At 42.6% G+C, this 21,131-nt stretch overlaps 1 long non-coding RNA gene across 1 annotated transcript in view; it reads right to left on the reverse strand.

Annotated features, from left to right (window-relative positions):
* The window catches only part of LOC145004201 (uncharacterized), a 29,175-nt gene extending 8,856 nt beyond the window's left edge, over positions 1-20,319 (reverse strand). Inside the window, exons 1-2 of the long non-coding RNA XR_013662317.1 lie at positions 20,269-20,319; positions 20,062-20,129 (exon numbers count right to left, since the gene is read on the reverse strand). This is a non-coding gene — a long non-coding RNA (uncharacterized LOC145004201). The remainder of the gene's footprint in view (positions 1-20,061; positions 20,130-20,268) is intronic.
* Between the last annotated feature and the right edge of the window lie 812 nt (positions 20,320-21,131).

The following is a 21,131-nucleotide window of genomic DNA, read 5'->3' on the forward strand; positions in this document are numbered from 1 at the left end:
TCAAAAGGTGTCGAATGATTTAATAAACAATCCTCAGAAGAGCTCGATAAAGAACATCAACTGTAGAGGATTTTAGGGTTTACAAATAATCAATGAGAGTGACGACCGCGCATATACGCATACATGCATGCATATATTTATAATAAAACCCTAACCATTTATCTAAGAAAAAGAAGGCTAATCTAGATAAACACGGATTGACAAGCCCAATCCGGTTATAAAACAAAAGGGCCCAAGACGCAACACAATTATCTTCAACAAGAATAGTACATCAAGAAGAGGAGAAGGAGGCCAGGTATCTTTGTGTCATCTCATCGTTTTCCTTGAGGTATAACTCGTTACCCCTCTGTTTTCATGCTTGTAGTCTCTATTAGCTACATGAAAGTCCTTCTTGAGCCATTCCCCAAGCTTGTTTGTGCATTGTGGGTTGTAATAAGTTGTTAGCCTCTAGATCTAGGCATGATTGAGTCCCTGGAGCTTGGATCTACTGCCTTTATAGAGTCATATTGCATGAAAGCCCTAGATCTACTCTTTTGGTGCATTTTCAGCCCTAAAACCTTCATTGGTGATTATTTACACGTAAAGTTGGAAACTTTACGTGTAATCCATGCCCTAGAAACCCAGATCTGTGAATGGCATGAGCTGGATTCAAGAAAAATCGAGTGTATAGTAATTGCATGTGGTATACTCGACGAGTCGTCCCTCGGACTCGGCGAGTCAAGTCGTGAGTCCCCGAGTTTTCCCCCTTTTTGTGTTTGCGGATTGGAGTAGCGAGTCATAGGGTGTGACTCAATGGGTTGGAAGTCAGACACACTCATGTAGTAACTCGGCGAGTCAATGCCATGACTCGGCGAGTTCAGGGCAATCTTCTTGCCTCAAGAACAGACTCGGTGAGTTGTTCATACAGCTCGGTGAGTCTCAGCATAGAGTGTTCTTCAGATGAAGAAGAACTCGGCGAGTTGTTCATACAACTCGGCGAGTAGGATGAAGGACTATTGGCCTTTAGCTTAGAAGGAAAACTCGTTGAGTCAATGCCAAACTCGACGAGTAGAGACGGGATAGTGGTCAGACAAAGGGATAGGGACTCGGTGAGTTGACAGGCCAACTCGGCGAGTCGGGTCAACTGGAAGATGACTTTGACTTTAACTCATGGTTTGGTTAAGGGTAAATGGTCAGTTTACCCTGAGGTCGGTTAGTAGTATTTGACTAAGTGTTTGGTGGGAATTGCAGCCGGAGGATTTCCGAAACAGCAGCAGCAGATAGACCATTCCCACACAGATCATCAGCTACTACGAGGTGAGTTACCTTCCAGTAGCGGTGGGTCTAAAGCCACAATGTCGGTCCACCAGTAGGAGATGTATGATAGATGATTGTCTTTGTGATATCATCTAGGTTTGCTACTCCCTGATATGTTATATGCGAGCATGATATGTTGTATGTGATAGTAGTAGAGTTCGGTTGTTAGGACCGAAGGATAGTCAGACACCCCAGGTACATCTGACAGTATGTGATGATATGTTTGCATGCTGGCTAGTTATGTTATATGGGATAGAGGTAGTAGGAGGGGACCAGTCCCTGAGTTCAGTTGTTAGGACCGAAGGGTAGCTTAGGCACCCCAGATATGTCTGATAATATGTTACGTTATGATACATGTGATAGTAGCAGTAGGGGGTGAAATAGTCCCCGAGGTTCAGTCATCAGGACTAGGGCCGGTCCAGACGGTGGGCAACCTGTGCGACCGCCTAGGGCCCACGACTCTAGGGGGGCCAAAATTTATGGGCTATGTAGTTTATATATATATATATATATATATATATATATATATATATATATATATATATATATATGTATGTATGTATGTATGTATGTATGTATGTATGTATATAAATTATTATGTAAATGATTTTTAGGGCCTAAAGTTGCTTGAAACGCAATTTAGCTCAAAATATAAACAATTTAGTTTGCATTTTATTTCTAATTGAAAACGTCTATATTGAAGAGTAATGATATTTTTCTAAATCTTTATTATATTTGTATTTGAGGGGTCCTTTTTTTCTTTTCGCCTCGGGCCCCATATATGTTTGGACCGGCCCTGGTCAGGACCGAAGGGTGGTTAGCACCCCAGAATGGCTTGAAACGGGTATGCCGGCACCCCAAAATGGTCGTACCGGGTAGGTCGGGCACCCCAGAAATATCTGGCAATATGTATGATATGCGATTGTATGGTATGCGGTATGATGGGGCCCATCACACACACGCTTGTATTCCGCACCATGAGATCTTCCTGGGGATTGTACTCTGATGTTGTTATGTTTTTATAAATTGTTTTCCATACACGCACACTTTTATGAAATGATGTGGTTGGTGTATGTTTTACTACTAATGTTTTGCTAAGTATATGTTTTCAAAAATGAAATTTTTAGGTCGTATTTTGGGATGTTACAAGTTGGTATCAGAGCCCTGGTTTGAGGGATTTGGACACGCCTTCGGGGGTGTCTGAACTCAAATCAAGGGATTAAAAGATTTTAAAGAAAAAAATATTTTCTGAAAAGCTAAGTAAAGAGTTTTAGGAAGGAACGAAGTGTGTAATGTGCGCAACCGGCCGAGCTCAAGTAAGTATTCCCCAATGTACCCATACAAGTTTATATATGTTTATCAGTTCTTGTAGAACAGCATGCTAGAATAGGACTAAGGATCTAGGAGTGATGCCTTATGTGCCTGCTTTATGTGCTTCAATATATGAAAAAGTTGCATGCTAGAATTGAGTAGACAGCAGTAGGGTAGCCTGTTTAGGTTATGCCTGATAGTACGAGTTTATCATTGTATGCTAGTTCAGTTTTTCTCTACGAGGATAGAGTTGCTTAAGATTGTTTCCTTTGTCCAAATGTTGTTTGCTTTGTGATATGTAGGCTTTGAGTGATCGGAGTTAGCTGTTAGGTGAATACGTTAAAGTCACATGTGATCAGGGTTGAATAATCTCAGAGTGCTGGATTTGACCCTATTTCATAGCTCTTGTTTGACTCCTAACCGTTGTAGGTATGAGTCCCTTACTTGAAGGATTATCCGAGCCTCGTTGCATGTGATTGTATTCAGGTAATAGCTAATTGGAATCACAAAGATACCTTCAACTGGTGAGGACTGGGTTGTGTGGAGTCAGAGGTTTCCTAGGGAAAGCCTAGGATAAGAGTAGCAGTGATCAGCTGTAGTGGAAGGGACCTGGTAGAGTCAAGGCAGTCTTTGGAGAAGGTACGGATAGATGTGGAAGGTAGTATGGGCCCGTACTACTGAAAGAAGAGGATCCGTACCCGAACCGAGGAAGGCCAAGATAAGACCAGGGAACTTGTAGTAGGTGTGATCCCTCCAGAGGTATCAGTATCGCTAACAGTTGTTATTTCTTTTGTATTTCAGAATGGTGGTACTACGCCGGAGGCCAACAGTTGGCAGTACAAGAGAGGGATTGGGTTCGGGATCAGGTTCCGATTGCAGATGATGGAGGATCGCCTCAGGGCATTCAGGAGCGACATGGCATCTGGCCAGTCAGGATCCCGCACACTGTCCTTCAAGGACTTTAGGGGCAGTAGTGCACCGGATTTTCACGGGGCAAAGGACCCCATAGCTGCCAGGCGATGGATTGTAGACATTAAGTCTGCACAGGCGATTACCTTCTGCCCTGAGGGGTCGAAGGTGAGGTTTGCGGCAGGGTTTTTACGAGATCGAGCTAGGGATTGGTGGGAGTCCGTAAGTGACTCATTGGGAGCCTCGGCTATCGAGGCTATGACCTGGTCGGACTTTGCGACCAGGTTCAGGACAGATTTTGTGCCGGCTGTCGAGCTTCAGCAGCTGGCCAGGGAGTTCTTGGATATGAGGCAGACGACGGAGACGGTGGCGGAGATCATCGCCAAGTTTTGGGAGAGGGCATTATTAGTGCCCCAGTATGCGGGTGATGAGGACATGAGGAGGACCCACTACCATGACATGCTCCGAGCTTATATTCGAGAGCATGCCAGTTTTTCAACTTGCCCTACCTTGGACTTTATGATTGCCAAGGCGAGGGAGAGAGAGATAGATCTGGAGCACTTCCGGAAGAGGAAGAAAGAGGAGGGACAGACAGGAGGGGCTTCGGGGAAGAAGCCCAAGGGATCAGATGGTAGGCTGAAAGGCCAGTCAGGACCGAGCCACTGCAAGAAATGCGGCAGGCCTCATGAGGGGGTATGTAGACTGGGATCATCGGGCTGCTATAAGTGCGGCAAGTCGGGGCATTTCAGCAGGGATTGTACCGCCCCTGCACCTATGTTACAGACGTCTGAGTTGCTGTGTTTCCACTGCAACCAGAGGGGCCACAAGAAGGCCAATTGCCCTCAGTTGGCAGCACCCGCGCCAGTGAAGGCGCCAGCTCCCGCGACCCTGCGGATCACTAATGGCCGATAGGGCAAGGCAGAGGCTCTAGTGGTGAGGAACCGGGCATTTCAGCTGACTACCAAGGAGGTATGCACCGCACCCGATGTGGTGACGGGTATGATTCTTTCCCTCTACTTTATTTTTGTGATGTTATAATATTGATATGTGCTCCGTGTATATGCTTTAGGATCGTTCCATGTGAACGGTATTCCTGTTCAGGTGTTGTTTGACTCGGGTGCTACCCGATCATTTGTTTCCCTTGCGCTTAGCAAGAGGTTTACTGAGTCTTCGGGCATGTTGGATTGCCCTTTAGAGGTAGAGATTGCCGATGATCGATCGGTGCGAGCGTCCACAGTATTCAGGGATTGTGTCCTAAGGTTATTTGAGGAGCACTATTTGGTGGATTTGGTTCTTATCCCTTTGTGGGGGAACAAGGTGATTATAGGCATGGATTGGTTGAGCTCTAATGGGGCGGTGATAGATTGCGCACAACAGTTTGTGCGGATGTAACGACGTAAATTTCCAAAACAATTTTCGCATTTTATAAAAACATAATTCATTTGTTAATCATAAAAACATCATTGTTTGAAACACAATTCATAACATATATCAATCCCAAGATTTCATAGCATAAAAATCCCGTGTGTACTGATCAAGCCAGCGCCTTCCCGCGATCCTCACTAGCACCTGAAACACATAACACAAAACACTGTAAGCACAAAGCTTAGTGAGTTCCCCAAAATACCACATATAACACGTATTAGCCACTCGAGGATATAACTCTGTGGGTCCGTGCACCCAAACTCTGTGAACCCTCAGGCTCTAACTCTGCAAGCATGCACAGCATAAATCACATAGAAGAATGCAGTGCAACAAACAATATATATAAAACACTGTATCACATAACTCTATTTACCTACTCAAGGTAAAGTATAATGAAAAGACTCACCTCGGATGTCCCAGTAAATTTCTGACTCGGTAACTCTGGTCTAGCCTCTTCCTATTCACATGAAATAAATACCCTAATTAATACAACCCTCATGGCTAGGCTAATCTCCTCCTTTCAATACATCCACTATGAAGGGTAAAAGACTATTCTACCCTTCTGATGACTCTAAGGTCCAAAGATTGACTAACCCTAAAAGTCAACGAAGTTAACGGTCAACCTTGACCAAACTCGCCGAGTGTGCAACTGTGACTCGGCGAGTCCACATAGACTCTTCACTCTCCTAGTCCTCATTCGACCCACTGAGTCAATCTCAACTCTGCAAATCATCACTGATCAAAATCTGTGAATGTCCGGACCCGACTCGCCGAGTCCGGCTCCTGACTCGGCGAGTACCATCGTGCACTCTGTCCTCTAGATTCCCTCTGACTCACCGAGTCACTTCCCAAACTCAGTGAGTCATCAACTGTGTGATTATCAGTAAAACCCTCGTCCTACTCGCCGAGTCGACTAATGGACTCGACGAGTCCATGCCATGCTCAAGCTGAATTGACCTATTGAGGTCAGATCTGCTTCTCTAAACCATAGATCCAGCTTCCCAAGGCATTATAAACACGTAAAGCTATCATCTTGATGCACATGCAAAGGCTCAAAGGCCTTATTTGAAGATATGGCCTCTAAGGTGACACCCTAAGTTCATAACCTCCATTAATGCTCATAAAGCTCAAGGGGAAAGGGTCTCTAGACCTCTTTGGGTCTAGATCTACAACTCCAACACGAGAAGGGACCAATCATTCCATATAATCATCCTCTAATGGGGCTAAAAAGCCCTAACTCTAAGAATCACATCATAAACTAAAGAAGGGTTCAAATGGATACCTCAAAAGGAAGTCTCTGAACTCCGGAATCACTTGCTTATCACCCTCTTCAGCCTCCTCTTGTCTTGATCCTCTTCTATTTGCAAAAACACCAACAAAGATCAAGAAATGGCTCATTTCCCTCTCACAAATGCTCTATCACACTTAGGGTTTCTCTCTGGGGTCTGGTAGCCACAAATGACGGCCATAAGGCCTTTTAAATAGGCCCCAACCCAAGGAATTAGGGTTTCATTAAATAGCGTGGACTCGCCGAGTCCTCGGGGCGACTCGCCAAGTCCATCCGTTCACCCAGATAGTAATTCGTGTCTCTACTCGGCGAGTCTACGCATCAACTCGCCGAGTCCTTCCTTAAAATTTGAAATTTAAAAGATTAAATATAATACCTGAAATTCTGGATGTTACAACGGATCAGTATCCCAAGTGGGGGAGAGTTGGTGATCCACGACGAGGGGCCGCAGCGTGGACCTACATTATGTTTAGCAACAAGAGCTAGGCGCTACCTTCAGCAGGGTTGCGCAGGATATGTCGCGTATGTTTTGGATACCCAGGAGACGGGTAAGGCGACGGTTAGCGAGGTTCCAGTGGTACGAGACTACACTGATGTGTTCCCGGAGGAGCTTCTTGGGATACCTCCGCAGCGTCAGGTAGAGTTCAGGATCGACCTAGTTCCTGGTGCAGCTCCGATAGCCAAGGCACCATATCGGTTGGCTCCTCCCGAGATGCAGGAGTTGTCTACACAGCTGCAGGAGCTGCTAGACAAGGGATTTATTCGAACGAGCAGTTCACCTTGGGGAACCCCGATCCTGTTTGTGAAGAAGAAGGACGGGTCGCATCGCATGTGCATAGACTACCGGGAGCTGAATAAGGTAACGGTGAAGAACCGTTACGCACTCCCGAGGATTGATGACCTCTTTGATCAGTTGCAGGGAGCATCTTGGTTCTCCAAGATCGATTTTCGTTCAGTCTATCATCAGATGAGGGTTAGAGAGGAGGATATACAGAAGACCGCGTTTCAGACGCGTTATGGCCATTATGAGTTCGTGGTGATGCCGTTTGGGCTCACTAATGCTCCTGCCGCGTTCATGGACCTCATGAACCGCGTGTGTAGACCGATGCTGGATCGGTCTGTGATAGTTTTCATTGATGACATCTTGGTTTATTCCAAGACACAGGAGGAGCACGAGGAACATCTGAGAGAGGTTTTGGAAACCTTAAGGAGGGAGAGCTTGTACGCCAAGTTCTCCAAATGTGAGTTTTGGTTGCGTGAGGTGCGGTTTCTTGGGCACCTTGTCAACCAGAACGGGATTTTAGTAGACCCGGCCAAGGTAGAGGCTGTGATGAGATGGGAGGTTCCTATGTATCCATCCAAGATTCAGAGTTTCCTAGGATTAGCAGGATACTATCAGAGATTCATTCAGGATTTCTCTAAGATAGTCGTACCCCTGACACGGTTGACTAGGAAAGTCGTGGTCTTTCGATGGGGGCCTGAGCAGCAGGCAGCGTTCGAGATTCTGAGACATAGATTCTGCGAGGCGCCAATCTTAGCCATGCCTGAGGGCGTAGAGGATTTTATGGTATATTGTGATGCGTCCATCTCAGGTTTAGGCACGGTATTAATGCAAAGGGGTCATGTCAATGTTTATGCCTCGAGGCAGCTGAAGCCTCCCGAGGCGAACTACCCGACACATGATTTAGAGTTGGGGGCGGTGGTCTTCGCCCTCAAGATATAGCGGCATTACCTCTACGGGGTTCGATGTACCATTTTCACGGACCACAAGAGTTTGAGGTACCTCATGGATCAGCCGAATTTGAACATGAGGCAGTGCCAGTGGATGGATGTGGTGAAGGATTTGTTGGGTTTTGAGCAATCTAACACTTCCTAAGTGTGCATGCAACCCTAATAAACCTTGGATCTATGTTTGTCTAAATACATGCAAAATAATAATTTTCCAAGGTTTATAACCTATCTAACATGGCATGGGGAACATTTCAACATAAAAGAGTTAGAAGAGATTACATACCTTTTGGTGAGTTGGGTTCTTAGGAGTTTGAGGGCCAAGCACCAATAGTGTGAATGCCTCAAATGGAATCACAAACACCACAAACTCTTGGAAAACTTTGAGAGAGTATACACACTCTTGTATTTTCGGCCACATACATGCACACACACACTAGATCACTAGTTTTCACTTAGGCTCCATTTCATGCTCCATAAGCATGCTTATATAGTGTGCATGGTTAGGGTGAAACCCTAATAACCCATGTCTTTTCCTTTTCCAAGGATCCATGGGTTAAAAGCTCCATGGATCATCCATGGACTTCCACATAAGCCTAGCCCATTAACAAATGAGTATTAGCCCACACTATATAAAACAAATAGCCCATAATTTAATTAGTATTCCTTTTAATCTCTAAATTAATTCATAATTAATTTAAGACTAAAACTAATTAAATAACGTAACTTCATATTAATATATTATAACCCATAAAATATTAATAAACATATGTGTATAACTCTCATAAAATTATCCATAATAGTTTGGATGAGATGCAACCCAAATGGACCATGCCGGTCGGGTCAAGTATATACCAAATAAGTTATGGACTTAGACACCTTATCCAACAGACTCCCACTTGGATAAGTCTAATAACTATATTTGCCTATAACTTCAGGAACCAACCAACAATCGTAGCTCTCGAAAACTCCCTCGAACAATGAAGACTCTGTCGAACTATGAAGCGCCATTTTAGATAAGTGATCACATAATCCTCTGTTCTCATGATATCAGCCGGACAAACACATGGAACTATGTCTTGCTTATTGTCTAGCAGTTGTTTCTCGATTTTCCGATTTGTTTGACGAAGAACTTCACTGAACACATCGGTTTAGTTCTGACCAGGCCTGGTTCATGGGTCAACAAAAAATCATCGAGGGGCCCGGATATCGCTTCTATTTCTAGAAGGAACAGATAAACTTCGACTGATATGCTTGTTCTACTACTCATTGAATTGTACACAAAGGCACGTTTTATAACATCAAGTTACTGATGCGTTTACGTGCAATCAATGCACAACCAACTCATAGGTAACAACTCATATCTCTAGGTTTAAAGATTTATATGATGTTATCGTCTCACGATCACTCGAGATAAATTCCATGAAGTGATACAAGTGATCGTGGGTTTATACCAATACTCATAACTTATGAGTACTCATGAATGTTGCAGCAACCATTGCCATGTCTAAACACCTTTAAGGCATCTACAAACCCAATTCATGACAATCTTGATTCATACCTACTTCCGACGTATGATCGATTGTGGAGGTTTGAATAAATTAATTATTCTGGAAGTCAAAACATGCAAAACTGAAACAATAGTAAATAATTGACAATGATAGTAACACTTTACTCATAAATAAATCACAAATTTTATTCATCATCAAACGTCGATTACATTTTACAAGTTTCAGGAAAACTATCTAATCTGTAAAACTAATATCGTCCCTCAGCCCGATGCGTCTCGCATGCTGAAAATGCTTAACCCTCGTCAGTCCCTTTGTAAGGGGATCTGCAGGATTCTCATCCGACGATATCCTCCTTGTCACAAGGAGTCCTTCTTCAATCTTGTGTCTTATGAAGTGATATTTTCTGTCAATGTGTCGGGATCTGCCATGATCTCTTGGTTCCTTAGCTAAGGTAACCGCACTATTGTTGTCACAGAAAATCTCTATAGGTTCCTTAATAGCTGGTACAACTCCAAGGTCTCCGATGAAGTTCTTTAGCCATATCGCCTCCTTCGCTGCTTCACTCGCTGCTATATACTTTGATTCACAAGTCGAATCAGCCACCGTCTCCTGTTTGGAACTCTTCCAAGAAATTGCCCCTCCATTTAAGGTAAAGATCCAGCCCGACTGAGAGCGGAAATTATCCCTATCAATCTGAAAACCAGCATCACTATACCCTAATACTCTCAAGTCATCACTGCCACCAAGGGTAAGGATCCAATCCTTAGTCCTCCGCAGGTACTTGAGAATGTTCTTTATCGCTATCCAATGAGCCTTGCCAGGGTTCCCCTGATACCTGCTGACCATGCTCAAAGCAAATGCCACATCAGGACGGGTACAAGTCATAGCATACATGATCGAGCCAACTGCGGAAGCATACGGTAATTGGCTTATCTCAGCTATCTCTGCCTCTGTACTCGGACTCTGAGTCTTACTTAGTTTGGTATTGCTTTGGATCGGTAAATCTCCTTTCTTGGAATTCTCCATGTTGAACCTTTTCAACACCTTATCCAAGTAGATACTATGACTAAGTCCAATTAGTCTTCTACTCCTTTCTCTTAATACCCTTATCCCTAGGATATAGGTAGCCTCCCCTAGGTCCTTCATAGCAAAGCACTTCCCAAGCCAGGACTTAACCTCCTGCAAGGTTGGGATGTCATTTCCTATGAGTAGTATGTCATCCAAATACAGTACCAAGAAGATAACTATACTCCCACTAGCTCTGACATACACGCAAGACTCATCTTCGCTTCTCAAGAAGCCAAACTCTTTTACCTTCTCATCAAAACAAAGATTCCAGCTACGAGATGCTTGTTTTAATCCATAAATGGATTTCTCAAGCTTGCATACTCTATTAGGGTACTCTGCATTGACAAAACCCTCTGGCTGATTCATGTACACATCCTCAGCCAACTTTCCATTAAGGAAAGCGGTTTTGACATCCATTTTCCATATTTCATAATCATGAAATGCTGCAATGGCTAACATAACCCTAATAGACTTAATCTTGGCTACCGGCGAGAAGGTTTCATCATAATCAACACCTTGAGTTTGAGTAAAACCCTTCGCAACCAGTTGAGCCTTATAAGTATGCACTTTTCCTTCCATGTCTGTCTTCTTTTTGAAGATCCATTTGCACCCGACTGTTTTACGGCCTGGTACATTGTCAACCAAGTTCCAAACTTGATTGTCATACATGGACTGTATCTCGCTGTCCATAGCCTCCTTCCATTTAGCAGACTCCTGGCCTGCCATGGCTTCCTTAACACTGCTAGGTTCATCCAAATTTACTAGTGTACTATCACTAATAAACGTATCACCTTTCGTAGTAATATGAAAACCATAATAAAACGAAGGTGTGTTCCTAACCCGTGTGGAACGTCTCGGAGGTACAGACTCGTCAGCTGGATCAACAGGAGTTTCTTCCTCAGGTTGATTGCTAGTGTCTGAGGTTCCTTCACCAATTGATTCTTGAATTTCTTCAAGATCAATCTGCCTCCCACTGTCTCCTTGGCTTATAAATTCTTTCTCGCGAAAGATCCCTCTTCGTGCTACAAAGACCACATTCTCACTGGGTCTGTAGAAAAGGTAACCGAAGGATTTCTGTGGGTAGCCGATGAAAATACACCTTTCACTTCGGGGTTCAAGCTTATCATGAGTTTCATGCCTCACGAAGGCTTCGCAACCCCAAATTTTGATGTGGTCCAAATTGGGAACCTTCCCAGTCCACATCTCATGAGGTGTTTTGGTAACCTTCTTTGTAGGGACTAGATTAAGGATATGGGCGGCAGTCTCTAAGGCATACCCCCAAAAAGAGATTGGTAACGAAACTCGACTCATCATAGAGCGAACCATGTCCAACAAGGTACGATTACGCCTCTCAGCTACACCATTCAGTTGTGGTGTCCTGGGAGGAGTCAATTGTGAGACAATCCCACACTCCTTAAGGTAGTCAAGGAACTCGGTACTAAGATACTCACCACCTCGATCGGATCGAAGCATCTTAATGTTCCTGCCCAATTGATTTTCTACTTCCTGCTTGAATTCCTTAAACCTTTCAAAGGTTTCGGACTTGTGTTTGATTAAGTAGACATACCCATATCTACTAAAATCATCAATAAAAGTCACATAATACCGATTAGCGTCCCTTGTGGCGGTTTTGAATGGCCCACATACATCAGTATGTATTAGGTCCAACAAACCTTCACCCCTCTCACAAGATCCAGTGAAGGGTGATTTTGTCATTTTTCCAAGTAGACAAGATTCACAACTATCATCTGATTTGAGGTCAAATGATTCCAAGACTCCACTCTTTTGGAGTTGGCCTATGCGTTTCTTGTTTACATGTCCAAGACGACAATGCCACAATGATGCTTTATCTAGGCTAGTAGAAGAATCAATATACAACACATTATTTCCTAAGTTGTCTACAATCGACACAGTTTCATACACACCATCACAAGGTAATGCTTTAAAATAAAACATATTATTAAAGAAAGCATTAATACCACCACATTCATTATCAAACGAAAAGGTAAAACCTTGTTTGTACAAAGCATGAAAAGAAATAATATTCCTCGCCATTTCAGACGAGTACACACATTTATTCAAATCTAATTTTAACCCATTATTAAGCAACAAAGTATAAACCCCAATCTTGGAAACAGGTGAAGCCTTCCTATTCCCCATGATTAAGTTTATCTTCCCGTGCTCCACATCCTCACTTCTTCTTAGGCCCTGCAAATCAGAACATATGTGAATACCACATCCTGTATCAAGCACCCAAGAGTTAGAATATGTTGAGTAATTAGAAAATATAGTGTAAATACCAGCATAGGTGGGTTTCACTTTCCCATCCTTTAGATCCTGCAAGTACTTAGGGCAGTTTCGCTTCCAGTGTGCCTTTTCATGGCAATAAAAGCATTCAGCATCCTTGGGAATGGCAGAAGGAGTGACAGAACCGTTCTTAGTCTTTGATGAGGAGCCTTCAAGAGACTTTCCCTTGGTACCCTTCGAAGGGTGCTTCCTCTTTTTCCCTTTGCCTTGCCCAATAGCTAAAACAGGGGTAGAAGTTGGAGTAGGAGTAGTAGAGGTAACAACCGCTTTACCCTTAAGACCGGTTTCAGCGGTCTTCAAGAGTCCTTGAAGCTTGCTGAGGGTAACTTCCTCCTTGTTCATATGATATGTCATTCGAAAATGATCATAACAAGAAGGCAAGGAGTCCAAAATGATGTCAATTGCTAACTCCTCGGGGATGTTAACATTCAGCTTCAGCAAACGGTCCACATACCTTTGCATCTTCTGCATGTGGCCCGTGACGGATTCACCGTCCTTCATGCGGGTAGTTATTATGGAGGAGATTATTTCATACCGCTCCTGACGAGCACTCTGATGGTACCTTTCCATCAGGTCTTGGTGCATCTCAAAAGGGTAGAAATCTTCATACGACTTTTGGAGCTCGGCTGTCATCGTGGCCATCATGATACATGCCACCTTAGTAGCATCTCTCTCATGAGTCCTGAATTCAGCGATCTCCTCAGGAGTAGCAGTAGACTCATCAAGTTCTTTTAACTCCTTATCGAGGACATATTCCTTGTCCTCATAACGAGTAACCATCCTGATGTTCCTAATCCAATCCATGAAGTTGGAACCATCAAAGATGACCCTCCCACAAAGATTCATGAGAGAGAAAGAACCAGTTGGGTTAGAGCCCGAAGCATTAGTGTTGGAAGACATCTGAAAGAAGAAAGTAAGTTTAGATTAGATATTTAGGATCCTTAATAAGACACCCAAATGTAATATTAAGGCTAGGATCCAATCACAATATATTACACTTAGAAGAGGGATGCCGTAATCTAAGTAATAATATATTTGAAAGGTAGGTGAATGACGATTCACCAATTTCCACCATGAAAACGAAATGATTTATTAGGTTTAATTGGATTTGAAATTCCTAGATTCTTTTGAGATTCATTGAACTTTTCAATGGCATGTTTCAATCTCGATTGTGCCCTTCAAGTTTTGTGACTGGGATGCCGAGGATCACAAAACAAGGTGTGAATAACCATGCTAATTCACTTGGTACTCCTAATATTATCACCTAATCAATGTGCCGGTTAACCACACACGCTCCATTGATCTATGACAAACATTAAGTCACCCTTCGTGATCCTTACTAGTCCTAGTTAGTGTGCCGGTTAACCACACACGCTCCACCAACGACTTGGTAAGGTACAAAGTGTGAATTCCATGGATTAGCACCATGTTCACATTTTCCTAAAATAACTAAGATTGGGAATTAAAAGAGTTTAGTTATTTTATAATATTCATTATACTTTTAATGAGGATTTAAAGTCATTGTTCTACCCGTTCGGCTAACGACCCTCCACCGATCAAACAAGCGGTGGGTGAGAGTATACACCCATTAAGTCGCCATTTTATAGGCAACAACCTTATACCCACCTTATAGACCGGCTTCGTGAATGAGCCCTACTAACGGTAAAACGACTTATTCTTATACATATATATAATAATTAACCATTAATGTTATAAATAGTATAAGGGTTGAATTTTAACTATTAAAACTCTAAGGTTTGGAATTAAAGTTTATTAAAGTGTGTGAAACTTTACAAATTCCAAAACTTGAGGGCAAGTTTTGTAACTTTGCAAAACTCTTCATTTCATAAATTATGAATTAAAGGTTCATAAAAAATGAAGACTCTTCATTTTCATGTAACTTATGTGTTTTAAGTGTGTGTTAAATGAAAGTGACCTTTGGTAATCCATAACTTGAGGACAAATTATGGACTCCATTAAAACACATAAATGATAAAGAATTAATCCTAAACAATTCAGCAAATAATTCCTATCATTTTCTAAATTCATAAGAACATGAACATGATCATCAAAAATTCAAGAATTATATGAACACATAAAATCATGGATTTTTGATATATGCTATTGTAAATGGATTAGAACAACCATTACACCAACTAAAATAAGTTTTATAACACCAAAACAGTTTAGGGTAATGTTTCTAGTCCATTTCCAGCAGCAAAAGTCGAGAATCTGCACTCTTTCGATCCTACTCGTCGAGTGCATGAACATGACTCGTCGAGTAGGTTGAAGTTTACCTTGGACTCGTCGAGTCCCCCCAATGGACTCGGCGAGTCTACCATGCAGACAGCAACGATTTCGACTTTTTTCACTATTTTGCATCAAGTATCAAACAAGCAAGCCTAGGCTCTGATACCACTGTTGGGTTTTGAGCAATCTAACACTTCCTAAGTGTGCATGCAACCCTAATAAACCTTGGATCTATGTTTGTCTAAATACATGCAAAATAATAATTTTCCAAGGTTTATAACCTATCTAACATGGCATGGGGAACATTTCAACATAAAAGAGTTAGAAGAGATTACATACCTTTTGGTGAGTTGGGTTCTTAGGAGTTTGAGGGCCAAGCACCAATAGTGTGAATGCCTCAAATGGAATCACAAACACCACAAACTCTTGGAAAACTTTGATGAGAATATACACCTTGTATAAATCGGCCACACACATGCACACACACACTAGATCACTAGTTTTCTCTTAGGCTCCATTTCATGCTCCATAAGCATGCTTATATAGTGTGCATGGTTAGGGTGAAACCCTAATAACCCATGTCTTTTCCTTTTCCAAGGATCCATGGGTTAAAAGCTCCATGGATCATCCATGGACTTCCACATAAGCCTAGCCCATTAACAAATGAGTATTAGCCCACACTATATAAAACAAATAGCCCATAATTTAATTAGTATTCCTTTTAATCTCTAAATTAATTCATAATTAATTTAAGACTAAAACTAATTAAATAACGTAACTTCATATTAATATATTATAACCCATAATATATTAATAAACATATGTGTATAACTCTCATAAAATTATCCATAATAGTTTGGATGAGATGCAACCCAAATGGACCATGCCGGTCGGGTCAAGTATATACCAAATAAGTTATGGACTTAGACACCTTATCCAACAGGATTATGATTGCGAGATCCTTTATCACCTGGGGAAGGCCAATGTGGTGGCCGATGCACTTAGCCGCAAGGCGGTGCCGATCAGGGATGTTTGCATGAGGATGACTGTAGTGACTCCCCTGTTAGAACAGATTCGGGAAGCTCAGCAGGAGGCTGTGAAGGAGGAACATCGGAAGAGTGAGCGTATAGTGGGTCAAGTCACCTCCTTCGATTATGATAGCCGAGGGTTATTGGCACTACAGCGTAGGGTGTGGGTGTCGTATCACGGAGGCGTGCGTCAGATCTTGATGGAGGAGGCGCACAAATCCCGATTCTCTATTCATCCAGGGGCGACGAAGATGTATCGGGATCTTCGCCTAGACTATTGGTGGCCCTGCATGAAGTGGGATGTGGCATGGTACGTTGAGTGGTGTTTGACCTGCAGGAAGGTCAAGGCCGAGCATCAGAGACCGCACGACAAGATGCAGCCGTTGGATATCCCGTTGTGGAAATGGGAGGATATTACGACGGATTTTATCACAAAGCTTCCTCGAACGGCGGGAGGATTAGATTCGATTTGGGTCATCGTGGATCGGTTGACCAAGAGTGCCTATTTTTTCCAATTCAGGAGAGTACCTCGACCGAAAAGTTCGCCAATATCTATATCAGGGAGATAGTGGCGCGGCACGGGGTGCCAGTGTCAGTGATATCAGATCGAGATGTGCGGTTCACTTCCAGGTTTTGGAAGAGGTTTCATGACGAGTTGGGCACCCGTCTGCATTTTAGCACCGCCTTTCACCCGCAGACGGATGTTCAGAGTGAGCGGACCATCCAAACTTTGGAGGATATATTGTAGGCATGCGTGTTAGACTTTGGTGGTAGCTGGGATACCGATCTTCCCTTGGCTGAGTTCTCGTACAACAATAGCTACCACGTGAGTATTGACTGTCCCCCATTCGAGATGTTGTACGGATGGAGGTGTAGGACCCCGATATGTTGGGGTGAAGTTGGCCAGAGGGTCATGGGGAGCACTGAGGTGGTGCTCAAGACTTTGGTGGTAGCTGGGATACCGATCTTCCATGTCTCCCAGCTGCAGAAGTGCCTCGTGGATGATTCAGCGGTGGTGCCGTTAGAGGATATACAGGTTGATGACAGCCTGAATTCCATTGAGCGCCCAGTCGCAATCCTCGACCAGAAGTCAAAGGATCTAAGGAACAAGAGGGTGGAATTAGTGAAGGTGCAATGGCAGCACCGCAAGGGTTCAGAATGGACTTAGGAGCCGGTGGAAGAAATGATGGAGCATTACCCCGAGCTATTTTAGGATCGAGCGGCAGACTTCGAGGACGAAGTATAGAATAAGTGGGGTAGATTTGTAGCACCTGGTTCCTGGTACGTAAAAATTCATCTTAGTGTTTTTTCATTTTTAGCCTTGGACTCGGCGAGTTGTAGGTCCGACTCGCCGAGTAGAGACGTGATCTGGAACACGTTTAAGTTGGCAACTCGGTGAGTCCCTTCTGTCTGATGAAACCCTAAATTTCAATGGTTTGCACCCTATTTAAACCCTCTTATCCGCCCCTAAGCTCGCCCCCTTCACCCTCAGAGCTCCCAACATCGTTTATACCCCTTTTCCTTGTGAGATTGAAGTGTTTTGGTGTGTTCTTCAAGATTTTGAGGAGAAAGAAGAGTAGATCAAGAAGAGGAGAAGGAGGCCAGGCATCTTTGTGTCATCTCAGCGTTTTCCTTGAGGTATAACTCGTTACCCCTCTGTTTTCATGCTTGAAGACTCTATTAGCTACATGAAAGTCCTTCTTGAGCCATTCCCCAAGCTTGTTTGTGCATTGTGGGTCGTAATAAGTTGTTAGCCTCTAGATCTAGGCATGATTGAGTCCCTGGAGCTTGGATCTACTGCCTTTATGGAGTCATATTGCATGAAAGCCCTAGATCTACTCTTTTGGTGCATTTTCAGCCCTAAAACTTTCATTGGTGATTATTTACACGTAAATTTGGAAACTTTACATGTAATCCATGCCCTAGAAACCTAGATCTGTGAATGGAATGAGATGGATTCAAGAAAAATCAAGTGTATAGTAATTGCATGTGGTCGACTCGGCGAGTCGTCCCTTGGACTCGGCGAGTCGAATCGCGAGTCCTCGAGTTTTCCCCCTTTTTGTGTTTGCGGGTTGGAGTAGCGAGTCATAGGGTGTGACTCAGTGCGTTGGAATCCAGACTCACTCATGTAGTAACTCGGCAATTCAATGCCATAACTCGGCGAGTTCAGGGAAATCTTCTTGCCTCAAGAACAGACTCGGCGAGTTGTTCATACAGCTCGGCGAGTCTCAGCATAGAGTGTTCTTCGGATGAAGAAGAACTCGGCGAGTTGTTCATACAACTCGGCGAGTAGGATGAAGGACTATTGGCCTTTAGCTTAGAAGGAAAACTCGTTGAGTCAATGCCAAACTCGACGAGTAGAGACGGGATAGTGGTCAGACAAAGGGATAGGGACTCGGTGAGTTGACAGGCCAACTCGGCGAGTCGGGTCAACTGGAAGATGACTTTGACTTTAACTCATTGTTTGGTTAAGGGTAAATGGTCAGTTTACCCTGAGGTCGGTTAGTAGTATTTGACTAAGTGTTTGGTGGGAATTGCAGCCGAAGGATTTCCAAAACAGCAGCAGCAGACAGACCGTTCCTACACAGATCAGCAGCTACTACGAGGTGAGTTACCTTTCAGTAGCGGTGGTTCTAAGGCCACAATGATGGCCCACCAGTAGGAGATGTATGATAGATGATTGTCTTTGTGATATCATCTAGGTTTGCTACTACCTGTTATGTTATATGCTAGCATGATATGTTGTATGTGATAGTAGTAGAGTTCAGTTGTTAGGACCGAAGGATAATCATACATCCCAGGTACGTCTGATAGTATGTGATGATATGTTTGCATGCTGGCTAGTTATGTTATATGGTATAGAGGTAGTAGGAGGGGACCAGTCCCCGAGTTCGGTTGTTAGGACCGAAGGGTAGCTTAGGCACCCCATATATGTCTGATAATACGTTACGTTATGATATATGTGATAGTAGTAGTAGGGGGTGAAATAGTCCTCGAGGTTCGGTCGTCAGGACCGAAGGGTGGTTAGCACCCCATAATGGCTTGACATGGGTAGTCAGCACCCCATAATGGCTTGACATGGGTAGTCAGCACCCCAGAATGGCTTGACACGGGTAGGCTGGCACCCCAAAATGGTCGTACCGGGTAGGTCGGGCGCCCCATAAATATCTGGCAATATGTATGATATGTGATTGTATGGTATGCGGTATGATGGGGGAACTCACTAAGCTTCGTGCTTACAGTTTTAAGTTTTGGTTTCAGGTACCTCTTCTTCGAAGGGGAAAGAGATGGCGCAGTAGCGGCCCATCACACACACGCTTGTATTCCGCACCATGAGATCTTCCTGGGGATTGTACTCTGATGTTGTTATGTTTTTATAAATTGTTTTCCAGACACGCACACTTTTATGAAATGATGTGGTTGGTGTATGTTTTGCTAAGTATATGTTTTCAAAAATGAAATTTTTGGGTCGTATTTTGGGATGTTACATATGCATTGCAGTGTTGAACTCTTTAAAACCTAATTACTACGAAAGATATCATAGTTCAGATGCTGCCAAATTCAAAACCGTGGCTCAAAGAGCAATGTTGAAAGAGTGAATAACTTGAAATGTATTTGGAATTAAAAAATAAGCAGAGTAGTTCTACATCATCATATTTCCTCGTCTTCCTCTTAGCGTATTCCAAGCTCTACAAATCTTGTTCTTATCATCCACATCTGTGACTTTTATATTGTGCACCTCTTCTTATCCACATCTGTGACTTCTAGGGCAGATGCAAAACGAATACACAACTTACATGGATCATTTGTCAAATGATTTTATCTAAAAATAAAACACCAATAATTAAGAATTGTTGAAGAACAATGGCACACATCTATAATATACAATTATATTATATATAGTCTCACAAAACCCATAAGGGTAAAATAGTCAATTTACCTCTTCGATGTTAACATTGATGATATGAGGACTAAAGTTGGCACCAACCGCACTTGAAACTAAATCACCTAAGTAAAATAAAGCCAAATATGAAAATTTTATCACGTGATTCCAATTACACCGCCTGTATGATACCATTTTTATTAATATAATGAAAAGAAAAATAAAGCCAAATATGAAAATTTTGGCATTTCATAAGAATATCACCTCAAAATCATTATGAAGCATATGTGTAGCAACTATCCCTGAAATTCCCCTAGGTTTGGAAGTATGTCATTTCTCAATATACGACGCAAACATCAAAAGGGCAATATGGGAATTCTGCTGACTAATTTCCGTGAGAATTCAAAAAAATTCCCAAAAAATCATCTATTATTGATTAATAGACAACACTTGATCCATATAATATTTAATTTGGAAAAAAAAATAGGACCTTACTTTATAGCCCATTTTATCAACCATTTCCCACACCACTTGATACATGGTTTGCCTAACCTGAAACAAAACAAAGCACAAAAAATTCAATTAGTTGAGGCAACACGAATGAAAAGTAAAAAAAAAAAAAAAAAAAAAAAAAAAAAAAGCCAAATCACCACTCAGTTTGAACACTATGTATTGTACCCATGACCAATACACATGGCATCTCCACCACAAGAAAATGAAAATCAATTTAAGAATGACCTTATATATGAGTATTCCAAAAAATATATGAATATTCCAAAAACTATCTTTCATCACTATAAAATCAAACATTTTAAGATTAAAAAATCCAAATACAAACAGTAATCGGAAGTCAAATCCCTGTTCCATCTTCCACCTTCAATACAATTGCAAGATGTGGAGCATAGTCAGGCACATGGTCACCTTGAGGATTGTTATGTGCACATCTTACATGCTTACCATTTCTCTTGTTCCCATTCCTCACCTCAACTGTGAAACAAACCAACGTATCATAAATTGATACTAATTTGCATACTTAGAACTGAGTAAAAGACCATAACAGATTGTTTATCTTACCTGCTTCAACTACACTTACAGCTAAAAAAGCTACAATCCATCCATACCCATTA

Source organism: Lactuca saligna, chromosome 7, assembly GCF_052625555.1.
Source record: "Lactuca saligna cultivar CGN05327 chromosome 7, ASM5262555v1, whole genome shotgun sequence".
Classification (NCBI taxonomy): Eukaryota; Viridiplantae; Streptophyta; class Magnoliopsida; order Asterales; family Asteraceae; genus Lactuca; species Lactuca saligna.